The sequence below is a fragment of the Rhinoderma darwinii genome, unplaced genomic scaffold (genome assembly GCF_050947455.1).
Source record: "Rhinoderma darwinii isolate aRhiDar2 unplaced genomic scaffold, aRhiDar2.hap1 Scaffold_2190, whole genome shotgun sequence".
NCBI classification, from domain to species: Eukaryota; Metazoa; Chordata; class Amphibia; order Anura; family Rhinodermatidae; genus Rhinoderma; species Rhinoderma darwinii.
Genome location: NW_027462517.1, coordinates 7,498 through 15,217, shown reverse-complemented (window position 1 = coordinate 15,217; position 7,720 = coordinate 7,498). Strand labels below are relative to the sequence as shown.

At 46.3% G+C, this 7,720-nt stretch overlaps 1 long non-coding RNA gene across 1 annotated transcript; it reads left to right on the top strand.

Annotated features, from left to right (window-relative positions):
- The first annotated feature begins 917 nt into the window (after positions 1 to 917).
- LOC142701753 (uncharacterized) lies at positions 918 to 5,836 on the top strand. Its single transcript, XR_012867067.1, has 3 exons — positions 918 to 986; positions 5,354 to 5,434; positions 5,760 to 5,836. It is a non-coding gene; the product is annotated as an uncharacterized LOC142701753 (long non-coding RNA).
- The last annotated feature ends 1,884 nt before the right edge of the window (positions 5,837 to 7,720 follow it).

The window sequence follows — 7,720 nt, the reverse complement described above, 5'->3', positions numbered from 1 at the left end:
TAAACGTGTGTTGATTGGCTCATACAATACACTGCACAGGGCTTAAATGGAGTATACCACAGGATATGTGATAATTGTCTGATCACTGGGGGCCCCTACCGATTGCTTGAGTGTTGGTCTCCAACCCCCTGTTATTTTCCCTACTGCTTGACCACAATGACGAGGACATTGAATAGAGGGGTTGAGAATGCGTTCTTCCGCTCCATTCAAATTCCATGGGAATAATGGAAACAGCTGAGTACAGCGCCCATCTGTTTCCGTCAGTCCCATAGACATTGATTAAAGCAGCGGTAAGGAGATACAGTTTGGGAGCCCTATTCTCGCTATTGGTGGCGGTCCCAGCAGGGGCGCGTCCAGTGATCAGCCATTTATCACCTATCCAGTAGATAAGTGATAATTGTCAATTCTAAGACAACCCTTTTAATAGGATACTATCCCCTTCATTTAGCCCTCCCCGGTTGCCCTGATAAACCACCGCCCCCGCGTCACAGGGGGTGATGGGGGGACAGAGAAGACTATTGACCATGGCATATTTGTGGTTAAATGGCCAGGATCGGAATTATCTCTGATCCCAGACCTTAGGGAAGGGTGTCAAATGTAATATACAGCTGACACAGGCTGTACATGTCGTGGGCTCAGTTCCGGACCCATACTTACATACATGTACAGTGGATGTCGGGAAGGGGTTAAGAAATTATTGTTTAAAAGTGGAGCTATATAAAATATTTTACTCATGTGTAGTACTTGTCGTTGAGGTGTTTACTCAGGATCTACAAAGGCAAATCCTTTGCTTTTTTACCTGGTTTCCTTGTATGAAAACAATCAGTACATGCTTTACAGGCTGAACATTGGCGCTGAGCAGACAATTAATGTACAGTCACAATCTTGTCTTACAGATTACTATAGAAAAACCCATCCCACAAAAGGAGGAACCGTCGTCTCGGATCGAGAAGGTCATTGAGTGGCTCGAGGAGAACATCTTCGGAGTAAGTCAAACATTTTTAAGTATTTTTAGAGATGTCATACTAGACTGAAATTATTAAATTTACAGTAGTTTCCCTCCCAAAAATATGAATCTAAAGGAACAAAGTGACTTATGGTCAATGTAGTCCTCGTGTAGTGACTACAAAATAACCAAAATGTACAATTAAAGAGGTTGTCCAGGAAAAAAACAAAATTCTAAAAAGTGTCCCCGAGCCTTGGTTTGCCTTCCCTAATACCTACTATTAACCTCCTAACCAGTTTCTGTTTGATCTCCATCGTCACTGCTGCTCTTTCTGTTTGTTTCCTGTCTTGTAACCCACCATATCCATGATCCTCTGCTGCATCTGAGGAGACAGCTTGCACCCCCCCCCCCACTTCCTCCAAAGCATCTCAGCTATTTGAATACTGCCATGCCCAGTGGCGTAACCACCGCTGTAGCAGCCGTAGCGGCTGCTAAGGAGCCCGCAGCATGAGGGGGCCCATGTCGCCCGCTGACACGGGCCCCGACCATGGCTGGAGGCTCCGCTAGCAGCCGCTATGGCTGCTACAGCGCGACGCCACTGAACACTACGGCAGAGCGGGGAGGTATCTCCCCGCTCTGCCATTAAACATAAGACATGTATCCCCTATCAACAGGATATCCACAGGATAGGGGATACATGTGTGATCGCTGGCATTGATAGGGAAAACGGGGGACTGAAAGTCCCCTGAAGTTCTCCATCACAAACCACGGACTTCCGGGGTCTGTGTCGGCAGCTCCGTAGAAATGAATGGAGCGCCGGTCGCGCTTGTGTGCATGCGTGACCAGCGCTCCTTTCATTTTTATTGAGCTGCGCAGACGCCGGAAGTCAGAGGTTAGTCATGGAGAACTTCAGGGGACTTTTGGTCCCCCGTTCTCCTTATCGCTGCCAGCGATCACACATGTATCCCCTGTCCTGTGGAGAGGGGATACATGTCTTTTGTAGGACACACTGTAGGTCGAATTTTTTTTAGGGGTTGGGGCTGCATGGCGTTACCTACAGGGGGGACAGCTGTATACCGTTACCTGCAGGGGGGCTGTATAGCGTTACCTACAGGGGGGGCTGTATGGCGTTACCTACAGGGGGCTGTATGGCGTTACCTACAGGGGGGCTGTATGGCGTTATCTACAGGGGGTGCACTCTGTATGGAGTTATCTATATCTACAGGGGGACTCTGTATGGCGTTATCTACAGTGGGGGCTGTATGGCGTTACCTATGGGGGGCTGTATGGCGTTCTCTACAGAGGGGGCTGTATGGCGTTATCTACAGGGGGCTGTATGGCGTTATCTACAGGGGGCTGTATGGCGTTATCTACAGGGGGCTGTATGGTGTTATCCACAGGGGGCTGTATGGCGTTATCTACAGGGGGCTGTATGGCGTTATCTACAGAGGGACTCTATATGGCGTTATCTACAGGGGGTTCTGTATGGCGTTATCTACAGGGGGTTCTGTATGGCGTTATCTACATGGGGGGTTCTGTATGGCGTTATCTACAGAGGGCTGTATGGCGTTATCTACAGGGGTCTGTATGGCGTTATCTACAGGGGGCTGTATGGCGTTATCTACAGGGGGTCTCTATGGCATTACCTACAGGGGGCTGTATGGCGTTATCTACAGGGGGGGCTGTATGGCGTTATCTACAGGGGGATGTATGGCGTTATCTACAGGGGGGCTGTATGGCGTTATCTACTGGGGGGCTGTGTGACACCAAGGGGAGGGGGGGCCCCAGCCAAAAGTTTGCTATGGGGCCCAGTCTTTCCTAGTTATGCCCCTGGCCACACCCCTCTATGGTCACAGGTCCTTCCCTGCTGTAATTCCCGGCAGCTCGTCCCTGCGCACTGTCCTACACAGTAATAATCATCATGATCCTTTGTGCCTCCATCTATCCTTGATCTAAGTACAGGCACCATCTCCCTCCCCCGCCCCTTTCACAGCCTGGTGAATGTAAGTCCGCCCACTCCACCTATGTCAGACATCTTGCTACACACAATCCAGTCAGCACATTTTCCTCACCTGCTGCTGGATCTGTTCCAAGAGATCCTGTATTAGGCCCTGTTCACACTGAGTTTTTTTGCAGGCAGAAAATTCTTCCTCAAAATTCTGTCTGTAATTCCGAGGCAGATTTTGATCTGCCTGCACGCCGTTTGCCGGGTTTTGGCCGCGGCCATTGAGCGCCGTGGTCAAACACGCAGCGAAAAACACTTTCTCTGCCTCCCATTGTTGTCAATGGGGGCTCAGAGACGTAAACCCCCCAAAATAGGGCATGCCAGTTCTTTTCCAGGTAAAAATGCCTCCGCCTCCCATTGAAACCAATAGGAGGCGTTTTTGGCCGTTTTTTGGCGCATTTTCTGACGCGGTTTCCTCAGTATATGCCATCAATATCTGATCTGTCAGGGTCTGACAGCCGGCAGCCCCATCGATCGGCTGTTTTGAAGGGGCCACAGTGCTGGTACGAGCGCTGCTTCCCCTCCATTTCCTTTACTGCTCACACTGTGAATCACGGACACACTTGTAGCGGCGGTTCACAGTATTACAGATTTCTCCCATTCAAGTGTATATTGTAATACTGTGAACCGCCGCTACAAGTGTGTCCGTGATTCACAGTGTGAGCAGTAAAGGAAATGGAGGGGAAGCAGAGCTCGTACCAGCACTGTGGCCCCTTCAAAACAGCCGATCTGCAGGGAGACGGGCCACCACCCATCAGATATTGATGGCTTATCCTGATGATATGCCATCAATTTTTGTAGACTGGAAAACCCCTTTGACACCCCAAATATGATCACTTTATGGAAAGTAGATCCCAAGGTATTAATTTAACGACATATCAAAGATTTGAAAATCTTCCGTGTAAAATGTCTGCAGCGTGCGGATGAGTTTGGTAAAATCTCATCTACTTGCCTGGTACTCCGTGTGTTACATGGTGACTTTGGCCACAACACATGTTGTCCGACCAAAGATCGCTATGTCCCATAGCCTACACCGCAAGTAATGAAAGTCAATGTGGTCGCGTGGTGACCTGCAAGTAACTGCGACACGACCGTTTGGAATTCTCGCAACTGTCATGTCGTGGCAACTTGCGCGTTGCGACACCACATTGACTTTTATTACATGAAATGTAGGCTACGGGACATAGCGATCTTTGGCTGGTCGACCTGTGTCATGCGTGGCCACAGCCGCCGTGTAGCAGATAGACATATTTATTTATAGAATACATTTTTATTGAAAAAAGAAAGTGTGTTTTTTTTTTTTTTTACATTACATTATTCTTCTCCCTCTCTGGGAGAAGATGCAACTGGTGATCGCTGTGACAGCGATCATCTGGCCAGAGACCACTCTAAAGCTCGGTGATACAGCGGTCTCTAGACAGCTGTATCATGGAGCTCCTTACCGTCGGCACGCATGGGATCGCTGTGAAAGGCTGTCACAGCATGGCTGAGCGCCTTACCGTCGGCGCACAAGGACGGCTGGGAGGAGCAATGTAATCACTGTGACATGCTGTCACAGCGATCACATGACCGGAGACCACGCTGAGTGGTCTTCGGGTGAAAGCTCCGTGATATCAGCTGTCTCTAGACCGCTGTATCACAGAGCTCCTCACAGTCGGCACATAAGCGCTGCTATAAGGAGCAATGTGATGGTTGTGACAGGTTGTCACAACGATCACATGACCGGAGACCACGCTGAGTGGTCTCCGGTTAAAGATCCATGATACAGCTGTCTAGAGACAGCTGTATCACGGAGTTAAATGCCGCCGTGGAGCGGCAAACATGCTAACTCTGCAGGACGTTCTGGAACGGCCCTGCAGAATAAATTGCGGACCGCCCGGACATGGCTAAACAGATGAGGAAACACGTGGTACAGTTACGTAATTTGTGGCGAAACCGGACTCTCTGATAACCGGAAACAGGAAGTTAGCTATCGGAGCTAATGGACGGGTCTGCAGAGGAAGTGCCAATTTTGGATTAGAAAGTGGTCACGTGACTGAAGATGGGATACGACGCTACATTCATCAGATCCAACGTAAGTATATTGCAAAGTCACTTGCTTTGGATTGTTTTGTTTAACTAAATGTGATTGTTTGCTTCCGGAAAACCCCTTTAAGAAAACAGATACAAATTAAATTTTAAGTCTTGGGCTATTGTCTTCCACCATGTATGTAACATAAGTAAACACACCATGGCCCATTGGATATTTGGGTAAATCCTCTGCCTAGAGAAGCCTATCACCTTATAACTATTGGCCATAACGACCACTGTGACGGTCCCATACAGAGGATTTGCCCATGACATGACAACACCACCAGACATTGACCTTCCCCTGACCTCTATGTTCACTCTGTTTATTGCAGGTTACTCCGCTACCACCCGATCCACCCAAGGCGTCACCTTGCATGACCTTCCTAGGCCTCCTGAAGACACAGATCTCTTGGGTGAGTCTGATATTCACAGAATAGTAATTCTTCTTATTGGGGAGTGTAATTTGCTTTACATCCATAATCCTAACAAGAATCAGTCTGAGAACTTAGCAGAGGACAATGGTGGTTGTGATGTTTGGTTACGGGATGATTTTCTTTTTTCTGTTTTGTGTGCTTTTCTGTATTGTTCTTGCTGCTGAAGTTGTACTTAGATCCAGATGACATATTACTTGGATTGATAACATTTCTTTATAAGTCAGATACTTAGCAGCAGGTGTGAGATCAATCCTCCTACCGACTTACTGAGAATGAAAATGAAAAAATAACTATATTCCTACAGGTGACTCCAACTCCAGCTCCACCCAAAGAGAAAGAGGTGTCCTGGCTCCAGAGAAGCCTTAACTGGATTTATCAAGTAAGTGTCATTTTTCCTCAGTGTAGTATCATTTTTATTATTATATAGTAGTATTGTTATCAGGGGTGGACACACTGTACCATATATACTGCTGTATAGGAGATCTACAGGACATACTGTATCATATATACTGCAGTATAGGAGATCTACAGGACACACTGTACCATATATACTGCTGCATAGGAGATCTACAGGACACACTGTACCATATATACTGCTGTATAGGAGATCTACAGGACATACTGTATCATATATATTGCAGTATAGGAGATCTACAGGACACACTGTACCATATATACTGCTGCATAGGAGATCTACAGGACATGCTGTACCATATATACTGCTGTATAGGAGATCTACAGGACATACTGTATCATATATACTGCTGTATAGGAGATCTAAAGGACATACTGGACCATATATACTGCTGTATAGGAGATCTACAGGACATACTAGACCATATATACTGCTGTATAGGAGATCTACAGGACATACTGTACCATATATACTGCTGTATAGGAGATCTACAGGACACACTGTACCATATATACTGCTGTATAGGAGATCTACAGGACATACTGGACCATATATACTGCTGCATAGGAGATCTACAGGACATACTGGACCATATATACTGCTGCATAGGGGCTCTATAGGACACACTGTACCATATATACTGCTGTATAGGAGATCTACAGGACATACTGTAACTTATATACTGCTGCATAGGAGATCTACAGAACATACTGTACCATATATACAGCTGCAGAGGAGATATACAGGATATACTGTACCATATATACTGCTGAATAGGAGATCTATATGGCATACTGTACCATATATACAGCTGCATAGGGACCCTATAGGGAATATTGTACCATATATACTGCTGCATATGCGCTCTATAGGGAATACTGTACTATATAAGCTTCTGCATAGGGGCTCTATAGGGAATATTGCACCATATATGCTGCTGCATAGGGGCTCTATAGGGAATATTGTACCATACAGTGAAGGAAATAAGTATTTGATCCCTTGCTGATTTTGTAAGTTTCCCCCTGTCAAAGTCATGAACAGTCTAGAATTTTTAGGCTAGGTTAATTTTACCAGTGAGAGATAGATTATATATAAAAACAAACAAACAGAAAATCACATTGTCAAAATGATATATATTTATTTGCATTGTGCACAGAGAAATAAGTATTTGATCCCCTACCAACCATTAAGAGTTCAGCCTCCTCCAGACCAGTTACACGCTCCAAATCAACTTGGTGCCTGCATTAAAGACAGCTCTTACATGGTCACCTGTATAAAAGACTCCTGTCCACAGACTCAATTAATCAGTCTGACTCTAACCTCTACAACATGGGCAAGACCAAAGAGCTTTCTAAGGATGTCAGGGACAAGATCATAGACCTGCACAAGGCTGGAATGGCCTACAAAACCATAAGTAAGACGCTGGGTGAGAAGGAGACAACTGTTGGTGCAATAGTAAGAAAATGGAAGACATACAAAATGACTGTCAATCGACATCGATCTGGGGCTCCATGCAAAATCTCACCTCATGGGGTATCATTGATCCTGAGGAAGGTGAGAGCTCAGCTGAAAACTACACGGGGGGAACTTGTTAATGATCTCAAGGCAGCTGGGACCACAGTCACCAAGAAAACCATTGGTAACACATTACGCTGTAATGGATTAAAATCTTGCAGGGCCCGCAAGGTCCCCCTGCTCAAGAAGGCACATGTACAGGCCCGTCTGAAGTTTGCAAATGAACATCTGGATGATTCTAAGAGTGATTGGGTGAAGGTGCTGAGGTCAGATGAGACTAAAATTGAGCTCTTTGGCATTAACTCAACTCGTCATGTTTGGAGGAAGAGAAATGC